The following is a 24144-nucleotide window of genomic DNA, read 5'->3' as shown; positions in this document are numbered from 1 at the left end:
GCCCTGCCAGCCTGTCAATGGGCTCTCTGGGTATTGAAGCAGTATTGACAGGACTGAAGCACGTTCAACCGCCTCTTATCAAAGACAGGATGGATAGAGGAGGGAGAAAAGAGGAAGGGAGGGGCAGATTGGCATTTATTGCCATCAATCTTGCCCTGGAGGCAGCTCTGCAGAGTGGCCACTAGCTGGCACAGCCACAAAGTCAGATTTGAAACCTAACCCTAACCTTAACCAAACTACTAGCCCTCATGCCTGACCATAACCGTAAAATTAAGACCAAAAGGGACATTTTTGTTTTCATGAATTTTTACGATATAGCAGCTGGCCCGTCTAGTTGAAATTGCTCAGTTCTGCCTCCAGGGCAAGATTCATGCCAATAAACTTCAACCTGCAGGGCGGGAGGGGAACACAGGATGGAGCCATTTGAGTCCATTCTGTGTATTACAGCAATAACACATAGTCTACAATACAACAGCTCAGCCCCCCCCCCCCCCCCCCAAAAAAAAAAAACATCACTGATGTCACCTAATAGTTAGGATAACATTTGTGTTAGCTCCACAATATGAATCTATTCATGCAAAAGTTATTCCCTGGTTTATTTGTTACACCCGAAAGCTGTTGCTGTGGTAATACAGTGCCAGATATCATGAATAAACTCATTCTTAACTTCCAAAAAATGTGAACGCCCTTAATACAGCTGATTCCCGTACCTGACTGTGCTTTGTTATAGTATTCCACTTTTGTGTATGTGATGTGTGTGCCCCTGTGTCTACACATTTGGGGTGTGTGTCTGTGTGTGTCTGTGTGTGTGTGTGTGTATATGTGTGTGTGTTCGCAGGTCCTGTGTCCTGTCATGGCTTCTCTTTAAATATTTAACACCTCAAGCTGTGTGAAGATGTGTAGGGGGGGAGGAAGGGAGGAGGGGGAACGAAAGAGGGGATGAAATAAATGAATACCTGCCCCCCTTTACCCCTCCTTGCCTCAGGGTCTGTCTGTCTGGAAAAATCAAGAGAGCGAAAGAGACAGAGAGAAGGTACAAAGTGTGAAGAAGGGATTTAGAATCAGAGAGAAATGGAGTGAGAGGATTAGACGATGGAGAGAAAGACGGACAGTGAACAGGTTTCACTCACCAGGCAGTGAGAGCAAAGAGAGACGGAGCGATTAGGGGGGTCAATCGACAGGACAAAATAGGAGAGGTGGGTTACGGACACGGAATAATGTTGTGGATTGGGTAGAGGAAGAGAGGAGAGAAGGAGGAGAGGAGGGGGGGCACGGGACCACATGGGATGGGGGCAACAGTAATTCAGGGACCCCCTGTAGAGTAAATTATTTATCACCTTCTCCTTCCTGTCGCGTCAATTTGCCCCAAATTCACCCAAATTCATAATTCATAATTACCAGCGGCGTTCGGTTCTCCATGTATTTGGTTTGGTCCCCAGACCCGGACCTGCACTGTACCTGCCTCCCGCTCTCTCTCTCTGGCAGGGATACATTTGCCCCAAATTCATCCACATAAATAGTTCATATTCACCATATATTTGGTTTAGTGCTAGACCGATCGCCTGTACTGTACTTGCCACTCTCCTATCTGTTTCTCTCCCTCTCTCTCCCTCTCTCTCCCTCTGTCCCCCTCTGTCCGGCAGGGTCATGTTTAATACATGAGACGGTTGCAGTGAGGCTACTCTCAGAGCTCTCCGCCTGGTGAAATAATACTTGTATCACCTCTCTACCCGTTTCTACTCCTTCTGTGGCATGGCAGAAATGATGGTTACTACTCCTCTGTCATGTCTTACTGTGTGTGTGTGTGTGTGTGTGTCACAGGAGGCTGCTGAGGAGAGGACGGCTCATAATAATGGCCGGAATGGAGCGAATGGAATGGCATCAAAACACATGGAAACCACGGAAACCATGCGTCCGATGTATTTGATTCTATTCCCCGTATTCCACTCCAGCCTTTACCACGAGCCTGTCCTCCCCAATTAAGGTGCCACCAACCTCCTGTGGTGTGTGTGTGTGTGTGTGTGTGTGTGTGTGTGTGGGCACTAAATAAAGATAACATTAAATGGATCAGATCTACTCCAAGGTTTTTGTATGAGGATTGTGGACCCAAATGGCACCCGATACCCTTTAACAGTGCACTACTTTTGGCCAAGGCCCATGTGGCTCCGGTCAAAAGTAGTGCAATATGCGCTCAGGAATAGGGTGCCATTTGGGACAGACCCGATCTGTTCTTCGGGTCGAGCACTATAGTAGAGCCCGTCAAAGAGAGAGGAGTGCCGATTTCCTTGTCACCTTTTTTTATCAACCTTCCTCTCCTCTTCCTCTTCTACCACTATCAACCCTCCAGATACACGACACCAGGCTTGAAAGCTTTTTATTTTCACCCCCCCCCCCTTTGCTTTCACAATACAATTCTCACCCATCCACCCATCTCTCCATCCTCTGTCTACATTCAACTCTGCTCTGACCCTTCCATCTCTCCATCTCTCCAATACACTCCTCTGACCAAATTGCCTTGGACAAAACGGATTCCTTCAATATCATCCAACTTTATTGGAAAGGGGGTTTCTTTACGACATGAAGGACCGACTCCAAAATCTCTTTAATATGCCTGTGCTTTCCTCTGCATTTAAAGGGCAATATATAACACATGGCTGAAGAAACTGCAGGGGTGACAGTTAAACGTAAATGAAAGGTCACAAAAAAAAAAGAACACACTCTAAACGACACATAGAGAAGCTTATCTACCTATAGAGCGACCAACAGTTGTGTAGATAAATAACACGGTTAGAAGCTCAACACACATTCAGTTGGCATTCCAATTCCTGCTGTTGGATGTCATACAGTGTGATTATATACACACTCTCTCTCCTCTAACTATCTCCCTCCCCCCTCTCATTTTCCCAATCCCTCTCTCCCCTCTAAAAGCCTGTACCCCCCCCCACCCCCTCCACCGGCTTGTCAGGGTTAAGGGCTAATACAGGAGTGACAAAAAAGCTGGAGAAAATAAAGGTTGTCAGGTGGGACCCACTTCAGCCCACTCCACCCACTCCTTCCATGTTGTCATGACAACGGGGTCTGTCTCCACATAGCAACAGCATCACCCCCCCCCCCCCCCCCCCCCCCCCCCCCCCCCCCCCCCCCTCCTGACTACACATAGAAATTCAGTTATTCATACACACGTACGGACAACCAACGTGCTCCCTCCCGGTTAGCAGTTATCACTCATAGTCACATGTAAATGCAAGCAGACAAAGTCTCAGACACACACATACACACACACTCTTTCAGTCTATTTTACCTCTCCCCAACTCGCTCCCAGACTTTTTATTTCGTTCTCTCTCTCGGTGTCTCTCACCCTCCATCCTATAGTCTATATACTGTCTGTCTTTACTGCAGAACAGGGGGAGCTACTGCCGGCTGGTTTGTTTATTTATTGATGTCCCCCCCCCCCCCCCCTCAAGACAATATAAGGGGAGCAGAGGAATGGAGAGAATAAAAGAAGGGATGAATAATTAAAGTGAAAGAGTGGACTCATTAAGAGAACAGTGGGCTTCAGAGGAGGAGAGGAGAGGAGGATGAAAGGAGGGTGGAGGAGAGTGGGGCTGTACATGGGGACGGGGTGGACGAGGAGAGGGGGAGGAGGAGAGGAGGATGAAAGGAGGGTGGAGGAGAGAGGAAAGGAGAAGGGTAGAGGAGAGTGGGGCTGTACATGGGGACGGGGTGGACGAGGAGAGGAGGAGGAGGAGAGGGGATACATGTTGAGCACGGCCTGATGGGAGAGAAGAAGGAAAGGAAAGGAACAAGGGAAGAAAGAAAATAGAAATAAATAATAAAAAGAAAAAAACATCTTGAAAGGAGTCAAATTAATCAAACAACCAAGAAATGTTGAAATAAAAATAAAGAAAAATCCTAAATAAATCATGTTTCAAAAGTCATCAGATTGCATAAAAGACTTGGGTGTCGGTCATGTTCCCTCCATGCATATTTATGTATTAGCAAGTGTATCATGTCTCTCTGTGTCTTCATGTCTTCGTGTGTCTCTCTTCATCAGTGTACACTGAGTGGACAAAACATTAAGAGCACCTTCCTAAATATTGAGTCACACTCCCCCTTTGTTCTCAACTAGCCTACCTGGTTAAATAAAGGTCAAATACATTTTTTTTAAATGGTATTAAATCGTTGCGGCATGGACTCTACAAGGTGTCGAAAGCGTTCCACAGGGATGCTGGCCCATGTTGACTTCCCACAGTTGTGTCAAGTTGTCTGCTAGATGGTGGACCATTCTTGATACACACAGAAAATCCCAGCAGCATTGCAGTTGTTGACACTTCAAACAGGTGAGCCTGGCACCTGCTACCATACCAGGTTCAAAGGCACTTAAATATTTTGTCTTGTCCATTCCCCCTCTGAATGGCACACATACACAATCCATGTCTCAAGGCTCCAAAATCCATCTTTAAACTATCCCCCTGTGACATCAATAAGGGATCATAGCTTTCCCCTGTATTCACCTGGCCAGTCGGTGTCGTGGATGTTTTGTACACTCGATGTATGTGTTACAGTGTGTCGCGTGACTCCATGTAATATCGTGCATCTTAATCCCGAGACGTGTCTCTGTGTAGGCCTGGTGCGTATCAGCAGATCAGCTATCAACGTGTCAGTCAGCCAGTCACCAGGTCAGACGGTCCTCTGGTCAGATACTGGAGAGTCCTATAGATGGACACCGGCATCCTCTGATCTCTCGTAGCCCTGTTAGTCGTGCACTTTGGCTCAAATGGACTGGAATGTATTAGTAAGATGACCGGTCTGGGCTCTAGAGGGAGAGTTGATCACGCGACAGGCCAAAAGATGACATTTTGGCAGTAGTCGGAAGGATGAGGCGGTTAGAATAAGATCGTCAGTGATCGCCGAGGTTGCTATAACGTAGATCCGGAAACAGATTCAGTCACTAAGAAGGACTGTGTGTGTGTGTATGGGGGGGGGGGCACAGACAAATTGTTGTGCTTATAAAAACTGGGGAAGAGCTTAATAAACATGCATGGAAATACTGTGATTAAAATGCATGGGATGTGGAGGCAAAATGAAAAGCTGTCAAGGCATGGAACAAACCAGCCATTTCCAGCCGGTGGGTCTCGTTAGTGTCATCATCAGAGAGACACTCTGCCTGCGTCGCAAATGGCACCATATCCCCTAAATAGTGCACTTTTTTTTGACTAGCGCCCCACGGGCCCGGGTTAAGGATAGCACCCCTGTGTAGGAAATAGGGTGCCATTTGGGATGTACACGCTGCCGTAGGACACGCTCCCTAATTGCAGACTGACACACCCTAGCTGCCATGGAGATGAGGCACAACACACACACGCGCGCACACACACACACACACACACACACACACACACTCACACGCGCAGGTGCGCGCACACACTCTGCAAAACATGAAACCAGCAAGCACATCCAGACTAAACGGCTGATCACATGATGGCTGATCGTACCGGGAAACTAATCTACATGACCTGCACAACGAATGGGATAAATACAACGAGCCAAGTAGACTAGTACAGGACATACACAGTATTAAATAGGGAATATGTAAAGCGCCATACAACAGAGATAGTATGGCCCATAATAAGGTGTAGAGATGCATTATGTACTGTGGAGGCCATACGGAAACCCATAACGAGCGGTGGAGACAGGCCATTAATATGTACAGTCATAGGCCAGGAGGTACAGTACAGAGAGGTGGTGGCATACAGAACATCCAACCCATCCAGTAGCCAATAACAAGCCGTAATGAGACCTACAGATAGGCCAGGACCGAGGTGGGTGGCACACTGAACAAAACAGGCCTCATCCTAATGCCTGGGCCTTTGTCAACATTTGCCTGGGTAAATAGGAGCAATCATGACATTATGAAATTAAGCAGAAAACCCATTACCAGTGACCTTCTCTCTCTTTCTCTCTCTCTCTCATATCCATCCCTCTCTCTCATCTCATCCACCCTCTACTCTCTTTCTGCCTCTCCATACCTCCCCCTCTCTTCCTCCCCGGGTCGGAGCAAACAACCTAGTTGTTTGTCTGGTTCAGATGGTAACTATGACCTTCAATTCTGTTCTTTATTCCGTTCTTTAAAAAAAGACACACACACGCCCATTGTATGCTGACACACAGGGTTGGGGGGGGGGGGGGGGGGGGTTGATCCCTGTGTGTCTCTGTCCAATCCCTCTGTCTCTCAGAGTGAGAGAACATGAAGAGATTGGAGGACCCACGAGAGGAGAGAAAAGGCTATGGGAGGAGAAGAACGAGGGAGGAGAGGATAGAGGAGAAGAGCTAGGGAGGAGAGGACAGAGGAGAAGAGCGAGGGAGGAGAGGACAGAAGGAGAAGAGTGAGGGAGGAGAGGACAGAAGGAGAAGAGCGAGGGAGGAGAGGACAGAAGGAGAAGAGCGAAGGAGGAGAGGAGGAGAAGAGGGAGGGTTGCGAGGAGAGGAGGAGAAGAGGGAGGGTTGAGAGGAGAGAGGTAGAAGAGGGAGGGCTGAGAGGACGGAAGGAGAAGAGGGAGGGAGGAGAGGACGAGAAGAGGGAGGGTTGAGAGGAGAGAGGTAGAAGAGGGAGGGCTGGGAGGAGAGAGGTAGAAGAAGGAGGGCTGGGAGGAGGAGCTAAAGGTAGACTCAGTAGACAGAGTGTCTGTCAGAGTAGGCCAGGGAGAATAGCTGACATCGGCTTCACCGTATCTCACAGCGTTAGTACTAACATCAGCCGGACAGACAGCACAACAGTGGGAGAGAAGGAACAACACTAAAACCTACCAACCAGACACCGAAACCATAAATAACACTGTCCTTTACACCCCCATAACAACAGCCAAATGAAACAACAGCACTCAAGGTAGCGTGGCTTGGCCTATTGGCATATTCACTAACACCGGTACGGCAGAAGCACATTGAAGAACAGCCATAAGGATAACACTATGTCATTGTAATGATGCATCTATTAAGACACCTAAAGCTGAGCTCTTGCATAGCATGACATGAATGCGTTATAGACATGCTATGGATATATTTCATTACCCTTTAATAATGTGGTTTGGACCTGGGATGATACGGTCATGAAATGCTTATAGGTGTGTAATGAATAGATGCGTCGCGGATATATAGTCAAGGTAAATTGTTACCCCACTCACACAGAATGCCATGGAAAACCTTAAAGACCCGAAGAACAGGAGCTGGAAGAGCAGTATAACCAACATCACCACGAGATGAAGGACCCGTTACCTATATTGAACTCATTTAGCTGAAAATTGGGACTACAGCAATGAGCAGAGAGAACAGGCCGTGAGAACAACCGGCATTGTATGGTGTGAGTGTGTGTATGTGTAGGTTGCATGGTGTGTGTGTGTGTCCCCAGGGTTAGGTGATAAGTGGCCCGTGGCGTGGAACGGAACACACAGCTGCCACCGCCACCACCTGGTGTGACACGCAAGGCGCACGCACACACACACACACACACTTGTTTCCACAGGGACCACCGTCAAGCCAGACACGCCCCGAGGAGAGGACTAGGCAGTGTGACGGATGATGTCACCCGTTAAAACTGTGACCTGTAGCCTTTAACCCCTACACACAACAGGCCAGCCATCTGAGACTCTCTGAGGCACCAAGGTCACGTAAGGCCGCCCAGCGGCCCCGTAATCACATCACTCATATAGAGGCAGGCCAACTATCAGCAGAAACACTGGGGTGATGGGAGGGGGTTTTGTTTTCTCGAGGAATATCTGCAGGATTCTCTTGCAAATGATATCTAATCCCAGTGGGACTAAACCTTATAGTATAAAGGTTAAATAGAAAAATAATTGGATGTAATCATGCATTTTGATCTTTTTTTTCCCTTACCTTTAGAGAGTTAGACATTTTGGAGGGAGAATTTATTCCGTGTGAATGTTTGTTGTTGTTGTTGCTCTACTTCACACAGCTCATTGTCAAGCATATGCTTCCCCTCCAGCTTAACTCTTGGGCGTTCGTACGCTGGTAACATTTGCAAGGTCTAGCTAGATTAGACTTAATCACAGTCAATTCCCCCTCAACCACCACATGGAAATTAGCTGTAGGCAGGACAAGGTCAGGAGGAGGAGAGCTTTTCTACAACATTTGCATGGAGGCTCAGTGGCCAAACTACCAGGAAAATGACATGCACGGACAGGCACGCACGGACACGCATGCCGTGCGGCGCATGGGCATGTGTCACGCCCTGACCTGAGAGAGCCTTTTTATGTCTCTATTTTGGTTTGGTCAGGGTGTGATTTGGGTGGGCATTCTATGTCTTGTTTTCTATGTTTCTTTATTTCTATATTTTGGCCGGGTATGGTTCTCAATCAGGGACAGCTGTCTATCGTTGTCTCTGATTGGAAATCATACTTAGGTAGCCCTTTTCCCCCTCCTCCAGTGTGGGTAGTTATCTTTGTTAGTGGCACTAGAGCCTTGTTAAGCTTCAGGGCCGTGCCTTTGTTTTGTTGGCGACATTTTATGTCAATAAAAGAAAATGTACGCTCACCACGCTGCACCTTGGTCCACTTCTTTCGACGGCCGTGACAGCATGCCTGTCTATCTGACACACATACGCATACTCGCGCGCACGGACGTATGCAGGCACACACAGGAGACGATGCACCATAAATGATTGCACGATCACATGATTGCAATCCCTGTTTAAATACCTTGATAAATTGAGACACAAAATGGAAGGGATACTTATCAGGGCAGATTCATAGGACCAGAAAATCCCCCGCCCTTCCTTAAACTACAATTGAAAATGACACGTATTACAGTAGTTCCAGAAAAACTATTACCCTACATAACCATGACCATTTCAAAGAGCAAATCCCCATCCTGTCTTTAATCATCTCTAGAATGACATTAGCTAAAGTAATCCCAGAAAATGTACAACCACATCACATTAAGCCAATAAACCCTTTCCCATCATCCTACCTTTCAAAGGGTCTAGAATCCCATTTTTTTTTTGTAGTTGCAGTCAGAAACCCTACAACCATATTCCATATGTACAAGTATACTTCCAGAAATCACATTAGACCAATAAACCCAATAGGAGGATATCTAGAAAAGCTGATCTGGCTTGACTTTCATCATCACCACATGGCGATGAACCAGATCAGACAGACAGTACTTGTCCTCTGCTAGCCCCGCTGACTTTGTTCAAAGTTGCACGAGCAGCACTTAGTGCCTCTGATCTAATCACACAGACACGCCTGGTGGGAATAGAGAGGAATGGAGGAGAGGGAATTGAGGGAGAGGAGATCTCCCTACATTTACAGGTGTAGAAATCCGGATCAAATGAAGATCCTACGGCAGGGAATTTAATCCTACGGCAAGAGGAAATATTAATTATTATGTGGATTATAATTTTGTTTTGTAGGGTTTGATCTTTTTTTTCTGAAGGGAAATTAAGTCTGAAATTTCAAAGTGGAAACGTCAAACTTCAGGTACAACTACACGACACGTTTGACATTTCCTGCAACAGGGCAATCAAATTCAGATCCTACATCTGTTCAGGCAGTCTACTGAGAGAAAGGCAGAGGGACGATGGGAGGGAGGGAGAGAGATGGGTGGAAAGTACAATGTGTGCGAGGGTATGCGTGCTTGTGTGTGTGTGACAGCTCAGAGGAGAACGCCCCACCAGAACTATTGCCTCTGCTCTCATTCATCTTCATCTGCACCACAGAATATTACACTAAAGCCTCCCGAGTGGCGCAGTGGTCTAAGGCACTGCATCACAGTGCTAGCTGTGCCACTAGAGATTCTGGGTTTCGAGTCCAGGCTCTGCCGGCCGCAACCGATAGACCCATGGGACGGCGCACAATTGGCCCAGCATCGTCCGGGTTAGGGGAGGGTTTGGCCGGCAGGGATGTCCCTGTCCCATCGCACACTAGTGACTACTGTGGCGGGCCGGGCGCTGTGCACGCTGACACGGTCGCCAGGTGTACGGTGTTTCCTCTGACACATTGGTGCGGCTGGCTTCCAGGTTAGGTGGGCATTGTGTCAAGTAGCAGTGCGGGCTTGGTTGGGTTGTGTTTCAGAGGACCCACGTCTCTCGACCTTTGCCTCTCCTGAGTCCGTACGGGAGTTGCAGCGATGAGACAAGACTGTAACTACCAATTGGATACGACAAAATTGGGGAGAAAACAGGGGTAAAAATGTTTTATATATATATATATATATACACAGGCTTCAAACATAAAGATATAAAACTATATTTTTTTGTGAAGAATCAACAACAAGTGGGACACAATCATGAAGTGGAACGACATTTATTGGATATTTCAAACTTTTTTAACAAATCAAAAACTGAAAAATTGGGCGTGCAAAATTATTCAGCCCCCTTAAGTTAATACTTTGTAGCGCCACCTTTTGCTGCGATTACAGCTGTAAGTCGCTTGGGGTATGTCTCTATCAGTTTTGCACATCGAGAGACTGAAATTTTTTCCCATTCCTCCTTGCAAAACAGCTCGAGCTCAGTGAGGTTGGATGGAGAGCATTTGTGAACAGCAGTTTTCAGTTCTTTCCACAGATTCTCGATTGGATTCAGGTCTGGACTTTGACTTGGCCATTCTAACACCTGGATATGTTTATTTTTGAACCATTCCATTGTAGATTTTGCTTTATGTTTTGGATCATTGTCTTGTTGGAAGACAAATCTCCGTCCCAGTCTCAGGTCTTTTGCAGACTCCATCAGGTTTTCTTCCAGAATGGTCCTGTATTTGTCTCCATCCATCTTCCCATCAATTTTAACCATCTTCCCTGTCCCTGCTGAAGAAAAGCAGGCCCAAACCATGATGCTGCCACCACCATGTTTGACAGTGGGGATGGTGTGTTCAGCTGTGTTGCTTTTACGCCAAACATAACGTTTTGCATTGTTGCCAAAAAGTTAAATTTTGGTTTAATCTGACCAGAGCACCTTCTTCCACATGTTTGGTGTGTCTCCCAGGTGGCTTGTGGCAAACTTTAAACAACACTTTTTATGGATATCTTTAAGAAATGGCTTTCTTCTTGCCACTCTTCCATAAAGGCCAGATTTGTGCAATATACGACTGATTGTTGTCCTATGGACAGAGTCTCCCACCTCAGCTGTAGATCTCTGCAGTTCATCCAGAGTGATCATGGGCCTCTTGGCTGCATCTCTGATCAGTCTTCTCCTTGTATGAGCTGAAAGTTTAGAGGGACGGCCAGGTCTTGGTAGATTTGCAGTGGTCTGATACTCCTTCCATTTCAATATTATCGCTTGCACAGTGCTCCTTGGGATGTTTAAAGCTTGGGAAATATTTTTGTATCCAAATCCGGCTTTAAACTTCTTCACAACAGTATCTCGGACCTGTCTGGTGTGTTCCTTGTTCTTCATGATGCTCTCTGCGCTTTTAACGGACCTCTGAGACTATCACAGTGCAGGTGCATTTATACGGAGACTTGATTACACACAGGTGGATTGTATTTATCATTATTAGTCATTTAGGTCAACATTGGATCATTCAGAGATCCTCACCGAACTTCTGGAGAGAGTTTGCTGCACTGAAAGTAAAGGGGCTGAATAATTTTGCACGCCCAATTTTTCAGTTTTTGATTTGTTAAAAAAAGTTTGAAATATCCAATAAATGTCGTTCCACTTCATGATTGTGTCCCACTTGTTGTTGATTCTTCACAAAAAAATACAGTTTTATATCTTTATGTTTGAAGCCTGAAATGTGGCAAAAGGTCACAAAGTTCAAGGAGGCTGAATACTTTCGCAAGGCACTGTATATATATATATATATATATATATATATATATATATATATATATATATATATATATACAGTGCCTTGCGAAAGTATTCAGCATATAGCATATAGTATATATATCAGTAGTATATATATATATATATATATATATATATATATATATATATATATATATATATATATATATATATATAGTGCCTTGCGAAAGTATTCAGCATATAGCATATAGTATATATATCAGTATATATAGTTGAATTCTGAAGTTTACGTACACCTTAGCCAAATACATTTAAACTCAGTTTTTCACAATTCTTGACATTCAATCCCAGTACAAATTCCCTGCTTTAGGTCAGTTAGAATCACCACTTTATTTTAAGAATGTGAAATGTCAGAATAATAGTAGAGAGAATGATTTATTTGAGCTTTTATTTCTTTCATCACATTCCCAGTGGGTCAGAAGTTTACATACACTCAATTAGTATTTGGTAGCATTGCCTTTAAATTGTTTAACTTGGGTCAAATGTTTTGGGTAGCCTTCCACAAGCTTCCCACAATAAGTTGGGTGAATTTTGGCCCATTCCTCCTGACAGAGCTGATGTAACTGAGTCAGGTTTGTATGCCTCCTTGCTCGCACACATTTTTCAGTTCTGCCCACAAATTTTCTAATGGGATTGAGGTCAGGGCTTTGTGATGGCCACTCCAATTCCTTGACTTTGTTGTCCTTAAGCCATTTTGCCACAACTTTGGAAGTACGCTTGGGGTCATTGTCCATTTGGAAGACCCATTTGGAACCAAGCTTTAACTTCCTGACTGATGTCTTGAGATGTTGCTTCAATATATCCACATAATTGTCCTTCCTCATGATGCCATATATTTTGTGAAGTGCACCAGTCCCTCCTGCAGCAAAGTACCCCCACAGCATGATGCTGCCACCTCCATGCTTCACGGTTGGGATTATGTTCTTTGGCTTGCAAGCCTTCCCCTTTTTTCCTGCAAACATCACGATGGCCATTATGGCCAAACAATTCAATTTTTCTTTCATCAGACCAGAGGACATTTCTCCAAAAAGTACGATCTTCACCGCCATGTGCAGTTGCAAACCGTAGTCTGGCTTTTTTTATGGCAGTTTTGGAGCAGTGGTTTCTTCTTTGCTGAGCGGCCTTTCAGGTTATGTCGATAAGGGACTTGTTTTACTGTGGATATAGATACTTTTGTACCCATTTCCTCCAGCATCTTCACAAGGTCCTTTGCTGTTCTGGGATTGATTTGCACTTTTCGCACCAAAGTGCGTTCATTTCTAGGAGACAGAATGCGTCTCCATCCTGAGCAGTTTGACGGCTGCGTGGTCCCATGGTGTTTATACTTGTGTACTATTGTTTGTACAGATGATCGTGGTGCATTCCGTCATTTGGAAATTGCTCCCAAGGATGAACCAGACTTGTGGAGGTCTACAAAAAAAATTCTGAGGTCTTGGCTGATATCTTTTGATTTTCCCATGATGTCAAGCAAAGAGGCCCTGAGTTTGAAGGTAGGCCTTGTAAAACATCCACAGGTACACCTCCAATTGACTCAAATTATGTCAATTAGCCTATCAGAAGCTTCTAAAGCCATGACATCATTTCCAAGCTGTTTAAAGGCAAAGTCATAGTGTATGTAAACTTCTGACCCAGTGGAATTGTGATGCAAAAAGTGAAATAATCTGTCTGTAAACAATTGTTGGAAAAATGACTTGTGTCATGCCCATAGTTTGTTAACAAGAAATTTGTGGAGTGGTTGAAAAACGAGTTTTAATGACTCCAACCTAAGTGTACTGTATGTAAACTTCCGACATCAGCTGTACAACCCCCCACATGCGCGCAAACACACACGCCACTAAACCGACATTAGATCATATGGTTTGAGATATTGTCTGACAACTGAAGTTGGTTTAAGGGGATTTGCCTGTCATTCAAATGCTTTTCAGAGAGAATAAAAGAGGAGGCAGGTAGTTTGCATGGCGGTGAACTGAACGAGCTAGGCTGCAGGGCTAGGATCAGGATGATGCTGTTAACTGGTTGGTAAGCATGGGAGTGTGTGTTGACTTAAAGGGCTGGTGGAGATCTGTAGCGCACCATCGCATGACTCATTCTGTTTGTTTTAGTGTGTGTGTGTGTGTGTGTGTGTGTGAGTGTGTGTGTGAGTATGTGTGTGTGTGTGTGCAACTGTCAGTGTTCATTTCTGCACGATGTACCAATGCAAGGAATCAATACCGCCCTCCCCTTTTCTCACCCTGTCATCACCATGGCAACCCCTTGACTCAAGCCACAGCATGCAGCAATATTTCACCCTTCCCCCCATCCATCCCCCACTCCGAATCTCTCTCCGTTAACTCCCTCTCGCTCTACTTCTTCTTTCTACCTTCATCTCTCATCGCCTCCATCTCCCTCACTCTTCCTCTCCTCCCGCTCCTCTCTAATATCGGTCTTCATGTTATCTGGAGTTGAGAGATCTTTTTCTCATATCTGACATTTTCCCCATCTGCTGTATATCTCCTATTTGCTCTCTGTCGCTCTCTCAGCATAATTTCCCCCTCTCACTCACTCCCTCCCTCACTGCAAAGCTCGCTCACTCCTTGCTTCAGCTCCTTACAGCGAGTCACTCCCTCTCTCCTTCTCTACGCCCCTCCCCCTATCTCTCTCCCCCTTCCTCCATCTCTTCTTGTCTATCGGGCCCGTGGAACAGCATGTGGTATTCTACGGTACATTACATCTTCATTAAAGACCAGAGAACAGCCGATTCAGAGCTTTAATCACAGGTAACATCATATTAACCCCAACCATCCACCCCTATCAAGCTTTTCTCACACCATCCATCCAGGCAATTACAGACAATTCATTTCCACAGCACACAGCAAATTTGTGATCGGAATTTTAACAACCACATGGTTAAATCTAACACTTTCTTTGAAATGATATGTGACCATTTCAAATAGTGTTAAACTAGAATTTTTCAGTGTTGATAAACTAACACTCCCTGAGTGTTGGGTCCCTAACACCGTGGGTGTTGCAAATTCCGACATAAATTAACACTTTATTAGAGCTGATGCTGTAACACTTTCTCAGCGTTAGGGAATAACATATGTAGTGTTAGCGTAAAACCTTATTTGCATATTTCCCAGGGTGCCTTTCAAGTGAATGTTAGAGTAGCCCGTCCATGACTGTGTTTGTAAGTGACAGAGACGGGGGCTGCGTTTCAGACACACCCTCGCCTTATGCCCTTGGGGGAAACCCCGCAACCATCTTTGGCGTTGGTCCAAATGATTAACCAAGCAAGGGAACGTGGCAACGTGAGACCCTCAGCCCCTCGTTTTTTGATTGGGTTTGCGAGTGTACAGTTATGTTCACTCCGGTCAGCTAAAACTTTGAACCAACATTAATATGGGGAAGTCAACGTACAAGTGTAAGTACAAACTAATGTAAATCATTCAGAAATTGTGCTACTAATTACGTTTTGTTTGGTTAGCTTTTGGAATCATAACTTTCCCTCACACTTATACATTGTAATTTTCGATTTACCTGATATAAGTAGGATGGCTAACATTCGGTGTCTGCGGATGCGTTGTCTTCTAGCCAAGATATGAAATACAATCATATTTGACTGCAGAGCGTATAAAGGCACGCGCAACAGTTCCACGATGACTGAAAGCACAACTGTGGTATGAACGAACGACACATTTCCGGGCAAGAGCGGGTACATTTAAAATGAAATCATTCTTCCCTCGCCCCCTCGCCCTGCAAGTGTCAACTCGTCAGGCGTCATGATACGTCATCAGAAGTGTCCACTTAATTTGAGGGGAGAGGGTGTGCCTTTTAAGTGTTTGGAATGCATTCATAAATGTTCAGTCCTGAAGCCTTCACCAATTGACTGCCGAAGTGAATGTGTTTGAATTAAAAAGCAAAACCTTTATGACCGTGCATTCTACATTTCATGAGGCCTTTAGTTATGATCTAGTCTTCCCCCAACATTGTGGTCTGAAAATCCTGGCTCGTGGGCCATATCAGACCTGCAAGTCACAATATGCTGGCTTGTGAAGTAATATTTACTATTGGAATCCGGCCATAACTTTTCATCACCCCACAATCTGCATCCAGAATAACTGCTATGGTGAAGAACTCATCAGACATCAAACCTCAACCATATCAACTGGAACAGCCATTTCAGTATTGGGTGCAATAATCAACCAATCGAATGTATTTATAAAGCCCTTTTTACATCAGCTGATGTCACAAAGTGCTGTACAGAAACCTAGCCTAAAACCCCAAACAGCAAGCGATGCAGAGGTTAGAAGCACAGATGAGTTTAGAATTGAATTAGTTTAGAATTTTGTATTTTATTTATCTTCGATCAAATAAATCAATGCATGCAGAAACATAGATATTAAAACAAACGGTTCAACAAAAAAAACAAAGCATGCTGGGAAATATAATAATGAGGACCCTCCCACGGAAATAAACTCAACACAGTTGAGTAACAACACCACCAAGCGGTGTTGATTCCACTGTGATTCAAATGACTCTTCATCGACTCACTGCAGGCGGCGTCAATTTCAATCCCACTGGTGTTGACCCCACTAGAATCAACACTCGGATATAACACAACACTTTTCACCTCAACACCGAAATGTTGGTGTGCATCAACAGCATAGCAGAGCATTCGATTGCTTCGTAGGTGGCCTCATGCATGCATGCGCGCGCATAAGTGTGTATATCTATGCATGCGCGCGTCTGTGTGTCGACACAACCTCCGCTCCAGCCTATATAACTCCCATAATATCTGTTATCGTTATCATCATCAACAACAGTACATGATGAGCGCAGCAGCAAATTCAATCATTACCAATAGAGACCGCTGAGGGGAATCTATTTGAGGCGAAGCAGTCTTGTCCTTTCCACAGTGTCCGACCGAGTCCCGAGTGGCCCCCTATTCCCTTCATAGTGATGGGCTCTGGTCAAAAGTAGTGAATAAGGGGGCCATTTGGAACGCAGGCTTAGACCGGGCCCCTCAAAGACACTGTGTTATCTTCACACAGCAGCACCGCCTTGGTCCAGGGAGGGCGGCGGGCAAATCCCTGTCCGCGTGTGTTCAAATCCCCCCTCTGTTCACCTCCATCACAACATTAGCTACAGCTCACATCACTGTTGTTGTGAGGATCAAGGACGTGACATTTCGCTTCTCTCACACCTATTTCAATAAAAGCCAGTCGGTAGAGCAGCGAGACAAAACCTGTTCCACCATGTCCATCTGTCTGCAATTCTAGTTGTCCTGTGTGTGCGCTTGTGTGTGTGTCTTTTTTTACTTTAGACAGACAGTGAAGGGATCTGGAAGGTATCTTTAGCCTGTCCCATGTGCATACAGTGAATGAGCAGAGTAGGGATTTCAGGCTCACTCTTTCAGCCGCTCTTATCATTTTCAGTGTGCGGTGTGTGGCTGCCTGGGCTAGTCTCTCTATCCCTCCTACCCTCATTGCCTCTCTCTCTCTCTCTCTCTCTCTCTCTCTCTCTCTCTCTCTCTCTCTCTCTCTCTCTCTCTCTCTCTCTCTCTCTCTCTCTCTCTCTCTCAGAATCACGCCAGACAGAGAGGACAGAGAGAGACAGAGCAGACAGAGAGAGACAGAGCAGACAGAGAGAGACAGAGCAGACAGAGAGAGACAGAGCAGACAGAGACAGAGCAGACAGAGACAGAGCAGACAGAGAGAGAGAGAGCAGACAGAGAGAGAGAGCAGACAGAGAGAGAGAGCAGACAGAGAGAGAGCAGACAGAGAGAGAGAGAGAGAGAGCAGACAGAGAGAGAGAGAGAGAGCAGACAGACAGAGAGCGAGAGAGCGGACAGAGCGAGAGAGCGGACAGAGAGCGAGAGAGCGGACAGAGAGCGGACAGAGAGCGAGAGAGCGGACAGAGCGAGAGAGCGGACAGAGCGAGAGAGTGGACAGAGCGAGAGAGCGGACAGAGAGAAAGCGGACAGAGAAAGCGAGAGAGAGAGGACCGAGCGAGAGAGAGAGAGGACCGAGCGAGAGAGAGAGAGGACCGAGCGAGAGAGAGAGAGGACCGAGCGAGAGAGAGAGAGGACCGAGCGAGAGAGAGAGAGGACCGAGCGAGAGAGAGAGAGGACCGAGCGAGAGAGAGAGAGGACCGAGCGAGAGAGAGAGAGGACCGCGAGAGAGAGAGAGGACCGAGCGAGAGAGAGAGAGGACCGAGCGAGAGAGAGAGAGGACCGAGCGAGAGAGAGAGAGGACCGAGCGAGAGAGAGAGGACCGAGCGAGAGAGAGAGAGAGGACCGAGAGAGAGGACCGAGCGAGAGAGAGAGAGAGGACCGAGAGAGAGGACTGAGCGAGAGAGAGAGAGAGAGGACCGAGCGAGAGAGAGAGAGAGGACCGAACGAGAGAGAGAGAGGACCGAGCGAGAGAGGACCGAGCGAGAGAGAGAGAGGACCGAGCGAGAGAGAGAGAGGACCGAGCGAGAGAGAGAGAGAGAGGACCGAGCGAGAGAGAGAGAGAGGACCGAGCGAGAGAGAGAGAGAGGACCGAGCGAGAGAGAGAGAGAGGACCGAGCGAGAGAGAGAGAGAGGACCGAGCGAGAGAGAGAGAGAGGACCGAGCGAGAGAGAGAGAGAGGACCGAGCGAGAGAGAGAGAGAGGACCGAGCGAGAGAGAGAGAGAGAGGACCGAGCGAGAGAGAGAGAGAGGACCGAGCGAGAGAGAGAGAGAGGACCGAGCGAGAGAGGACCGAGCGAGAGAGAGAGAGGAGCGAGAGAGAGGACCGAGCGAGAGAGAGAGAGAGAGAGGAGCGAGAGAGAGAGAGAGAGGACCGAGCGAGAGAGAGAGAGAGGACCGAGCGAGAGAGAGAGAGAGGACCGAGCGAGAGAGAGAGAGGACTGAGCGAGAGAGAGAGAGGACTGAGCGAGAGAGAGAGAGGACTGAGCGAGAGAGAGAGAGGACTGAGCGAGAGAGAGAGAGAGAGGACCGAGCGAGAGAGGACCGAGCGAGAGAGAGAGGACCGAGCGAGAGAGAGAGAGAGGACCGAGCGAGAGAGAGAGAGAGGACCGAGCGAGAGAGAGAGAGAGAGGACCGAGCGAGAGAGAGAGAGAGGACCGAGCGAGAGAGAGAGAGAGGACCGAGCGAGAGAGAGAGAGAGGACCGAGCGAGAGAGAGAGAGAGGACCGAGCGAGAGAGAGAGAGAGGACCGAGCGAGAGAGAGAGAGAGGACCGAGAGAGAGAGGACCGAGCGAGAGAGAGAGAGAGGACCGAGCGAGAGAGAGAGAGAGAGGACCGAGCGAGAGAGAGAGAGAGGACCGAGCGAGAGAGAGAGAGAGGACTGAGCGAGAGAGAGAGAGGACCGAGCGAGAGAGGACCGAGCGAGAGAGAGAGAGGAGCGAGAGAGAGGACCGAGCGAGAGAGAGAGAGAGAGGACCGAGCGAGAGAGAGAGAGAGAGGACCGAGCGAGAGAGAGAGAGAGGACCGAGAGAGAGAGAGAGAGAGGACCGAGCGAGAGAGAGAGAGAGGACCGAGCGAGAGAGAGAGAGGACCGAACGAGAGAGAGAGAGAGGACCGAGCGAGAGAGAGAGAGAGGACCGAGCGAGAGAGAGAGAGAGGACCGAGCGAGAGAGAGAGAGAGGACCGAGCGAGAGAGAGAGAGGACCGAGCGAGAGAGAGAGAGAGGACCGAGCGAGAGAGAGAGAGGACCGAGCGAGAGAGAGAGAGAGGACCGAGCGAGAGAGAGAGAGGACCGAGCGAGAGAGAGAGAGGACCGAGCGAGAGAGAGAGAGGACCGAGCGAGAGAGAGAGAGGACCGAGCGAGAGAGGACCGAGCGAGAGAGAGAGAGGACCGAGAGAGAGAGAGAGGACTGAGCGAGAGAGAGAGAGGACCGAGCGAGAGAGGACCGAGCGAGAGAGGACCGAGCGAGAGAGAGAGAGAGGAGCGAGAGAGAGGACCGAGCGAGAGAGAGAGGACCGAGCGAGAGAGAGAGGACCGAGCGAGAGAGAGAGAGGACCGAGCGAGAGAGAGAGGACCGAGAGAGAGAGAGGACCGAGAGAGAGAGAGGACCGAGCGAGAGAGAGAGAGGACCGAGCGAGAGAGAGAGGACCGAGCGAGAGAGAGAGAGGACCGAGCGAGAGAGAGAGGACCGAGCGAGAGAGAGAGGACCGAGCGAGAGAGAGGACCGAGCGAGAGAGAGGACCGAGCGAGAGAGAGAGGACCGAGCGAGAGAGAGAGGACCGAGCGAGAGAGAGAGAGAGAGAGAGAGAGAGAGGAGAGAGGACCGAGCGAGAGAGAGAGAGAGAGGACCGAGCGAGCGAGAGAGAGAGAGAGAGAGGACCGAGCGAGAGAGAGAGAGAGGACCGAGCGAGAGAGAGAGAGAGGGACCGAGCGAGAGAGAGAGGACCGAGCGAGAGAGCGAGAGAGGACCGAGCGAGAGAGCGAGAGAGGACCGAGCGAGAGAGAGAGGACCGAGCGAGAGAGCGAGAGAGGACCGAGCGAGAGAGCGAGAGAGAGGACCGAGAGAGCGAGAGAGGACCGAGCGAGAGAGCGAGAGAGAGGACCGAGCGAGAGAGAGAGGACCGAGCGAGAGAGCGAGAGAGAGGACCGAGCGAGAGAGAGAGGACCGAGCGAGAGAGAGAGGACCGAGCGAGAGAGAGAGGACCGAGCGAGAGAGAGAGGACCGAGCGAGAGAGAGAGAGAGAGAGGACCGAGCGAGAGAGAGGACCGAGCGAGCGAGAGAGAGAGAGAGAGAGAGAGAGGACCGAGCGAGAGAGAGAGGACCGAGCGAGAGAGCGAGAGAGAGGACCGAGCGAGAGAGAGAGGACCGAGCGAGAGAGCGAGAGAGAGGACCGAGCGAGAGAGAGAGGACCGAGCGAGAGAGAGAGGACCGAGCGAGAGAGAGAGGACCGAGCGAGAGAGAGAGGACCGAGCGAGAGAGAGAGGACCGAGCGAGAGAGAGAGGACCGAGCGAGAGAGAGAGGACCGAGCGAGAGAGAGAGTTCCGAGCGAGAGAGAGGACCGAGCGAGAGAGAGGACCGAGCGAGAGAGAGAGTTCCGAGAGAGAGTTCCGAGAGAGAGAGAGAGAGGACCGAGCGAGAGAGTTCCGAGCGAGAGTTCCGAGAGAGAGAGAGAGAGAGAGAGAGAGAGAGAGAGGACCGAGCGAGAGAGTTCCGAGCGAGAACAGAGAGAAAGAGGGGGAGAAGAAAGCGAAAGAACGACAGAGAAAGACGGAGCGAAAATGAGAGAGAATCTGTGCTGACCTTTCACTGAGGCTAGAAGACTAGTTGATGAGCCTGAGATCATTAGTTCTGCCGACAAGGTCTGACACTGTTCACACACACACACACACACACACACACACACACACACACACACACACACACACACACACACACACACACACAGCAGGGTGAAGGGGCAGATGGGTAGAAAGCGTACCCCACCATAAAAGCTCTCTGTAATGGCTGCTAACTCAATTGAATATGTCCTGATTAGCTGAAATGTAGCTCTAACCATGTTAACCATGCTGGTTAGGAGGAGTGGAGTACAGGAGAAGGGGTCAGCAAGCACTACCAGGAGACAGCTATCACATGTCCAGTCATCACAATGTCAATAACAAGGGGCAGTGGTATAGGGCCAGGATTTGTTCCTGATCACGACTAGGGGCTTAGTTATACCCAATGACTCAGAGATATTTCCTGTTCAGGTTTAGAGTCAAGAAAAAGCTGACAAACTGTTACGACAATGGAGTACTTCTCCACCATGAAAGGAGAACTCCACCCTGTGCTCATCTGCTTGGTACTTGTTTCGTTAGTCCACTGTTGGTATAGTCCCAAAATGTACTGCATGTCAGAAATCAAGTTTTGCATCATCTGATGCTGCGTTTTGCATCATACGGGCCAGATGTCTGTATTTTGAAAGTAGCATATCTTGAAAACTTGATTGCTGACATGGCAAAAATAAACTGGGGCCATATCGACAATGGACTAATGAAACAAATGCAAAATATCGTTTTTGGATGGAGTCTTTTTTGCAGGTCGACAGATTTTTCACCTAGTCAGCTTGGGGTTTGAACTAGCGACCCTTTGGTTACTGTACCAACGCTCTTAACTGCTAGGCTACCTGCCGCCTGTTGTCTAGTGTACCACAGGCTGATCAAAAACACCATTCACACTGTCCGTAAATAAAACACACGGTCACACTCTCTCAGCTAGGGAGGGAGGACAGACAGACAGACAGACAGACAGACAGACAGACAGACAGACAGACATGCAAAGAAAATCTAAATATTGATGTATCATTAGTTGAGTCACTACAGTATGTTGTCTGTGTTTCTGCTGCTCAGTAATTAGTGTCAGAGTGTAATTGTGTATCCAGCCAGAACGGAAAGCAGGTGAGCTGAGTAGCATTAGGAGCTGTGTCTGTGTGTTTAGTTGCCAGGTGTGTCTCTGCCTTCCGCTCTGCCTCTCTGTGCTCTGTGACATTTCCATCGCTGCAGGCATCTCTCTCCCTCGACTCCCACCTGTCTGCTTTGTGTTCTCCCCCCCCCCTCTTCTTTTCTCTGCATATCCCGCCACATCGACTCCCCATCTCTTCCCCCGCTCACCCTCCCTCTCTGTATCCCACCAGCCACCACATTGTCTCCCCATCTCCAGCCCACGCACTTCTCTCTCTCTCTCTCTCTCTCTCTCTGTTTTGTCAGGCCCTGAGCGGATCACTTCCTAATAACACAGTCCACATTGCTAAAAGGTTACTGGGTAATGGAGTTTCCGTTCTTTAGTTCCTCTCCTCCACCCTCCTCTCCTCTCCCACTCCTTGCCCCACCCCAGCCATGGCTGAGTTAATTAACACAGCGACTCCTCTCCCCCTGTCTCCCCCTCCTCACCCCCACCGCCTGTAAACCCACCCCCAGCCCTGTAGTTAACACTCCAACCCCCTGTCTCCCCTCTCCATAACCCCGGCAGTCCTGTAGCCTGGGGGTCACCCGGTTACTTAACTCTGTAATTACCTCATTAGGCTCGTTAGTATTGGCCGGGGCCTCTGTCTATTCTCTCCTCCTCTGATGGCTTTGTCTACCCCTCCTCTCCCTCCTTTCCCTCATCATCTCCCATCTGCTCCCGAATTTTAGTCTCGTTGGCTTCCTCTCCCCTGCCCTCCCTGCTTTCCTCCACTGTCCTCTCCTCTGAAATGAAAATGTTCCCAGACCCCCTACAGTTTCCCCAGTTCCCTGTATCCATGCCTTTCAATGTCATCCTACAGTTCTTGTTCCCTCCATCTCCCTCTCCCTCTCCCTCTCCCTCTCACTGCATTCCCTCCAGTATACAGTTAATTTTTCACCTTGCTACAGTTCAGGAGTGAGTGAGTGGACTACAAATCTAGACTCTGTCGCGCCACTTAAGTGAGACGGCATCATCCAGGCGTTACCCAGCTCCTTGCTTCCTCGTAACGTTTTGTCAAACAAGAGTTACTTGTTAGCCAAAATGTTTGCACACAAATATGAAGTCCAGTTATCGTTCCTTCCCGCTGCATGATGAAGTTTGATGTTGATATAAACAGACAGTTTAATAGGTGACTACAAACACAGCAGTGGTGGCAAGGGTACAGGACCCCCCCCCCCCCCCCCCACACACACACACACACACAGCTTCATAGGAGGATACACACTGCCTCATTATTTCAGCTTCTGCACTGTTCCTTACTTCTACATGCCCAATTGAACTCGCTCACATCCTTTAGTCTGAAGGCTCTGCAATGCACACACACACACAACCCCGCTAACCCCAGGTAGCAGTGCAGCCTGAGGTACTCTAGAGTAGCTATCTGACCTCACTCTGTACAGTAAATTAAGCAGGAGAAGACGAGAGAGAAGCAATATAAACGACCCCTGTTAGAGTGGATTACATCAATTCAAATGGTGCACTTGCCTGGCATGTTATAGACGTAATGCACGGTGCTCATAGTGCTCAGTCGGCATGCTAGAATTAACTGGATAATGCATGTCTATATCGCGGTGAACATGGCATGTTGGAGTGTCTTACATAAACTGTGCTTGGGATGCTGTGGACCTAATGCACAGTGGAAGAAGATTTCCAAAGATGGGTTGGTGACCCTTACGAAGAGGAGGAGGTTTAATAGGAGGGCTGTAGAGGAAGGTGGCGGTAGGATGGAGTTACACACACACACACAGTGGTTGTAAAGGGAAGTGGAGGTAGGATAGTTGTTCATAGTTAAGGTGGGTGGTCCGACACGGCACACCGTTCACCGGCAGCCACTACCTATAGCATAAGAAATGAACCACTGTACCATGCATGTCAAACGATAATGGATTCAAAATATATTATAGCTGTCTCG

The 24144-nt window shown here is 48.0% G+C and overlaps 1 protein-coding gene and 1 long non-coding RNA gene across 8 annotated transcripts in view; one reads left to right on the top strand and one right to left on the bottom strand.

Moving 5' to 3' along the window:
* Window positions 1-24144, bottom strand: part of LOC110491054 (neural cell adhesion molecule L1) — an 81445-nt gene that overhangs the window by 46640 nt on the left and 10661 nt on the right. The gene's annotated exons all lie outside the window — the stretch shown is intronic.
* LOC110491953 overlaps window positions 14786-24144 on the top strand; it is a 30740-nt gene continuing 21381 nt past the window's right edge. The window contains exon 1 of the long non-coding RNA XR_002468932.2: window positions 14786-15221. This is a non-coding gene — a long non-coding RNA (uncharacterized LOC110491953). The remainder of the gene's footprint in view (window positions 15222-24144) is intronic.

The sequence above is a fragment of the Oncorhynchus mykiss genome, chromosome 16, assembly GCF_013265735.2.
Source record: "Oncorhynchus mykiss isolate Arlee chromosome 16, USDA_OmykA_1.1, whole genome shotgun sequence".
NCBI lineage: Eukaryota > Metazoa > Chordata > Actinopteri > Salmoniformes > Salmonidae > Oncorhynchus > Oncorhynchus mykiss.
The sequence above is the reverse complement of the archived record's forward strand: the minus strand, read 5'-3'. Positions and strand labels throughout refer to the sequence as shown.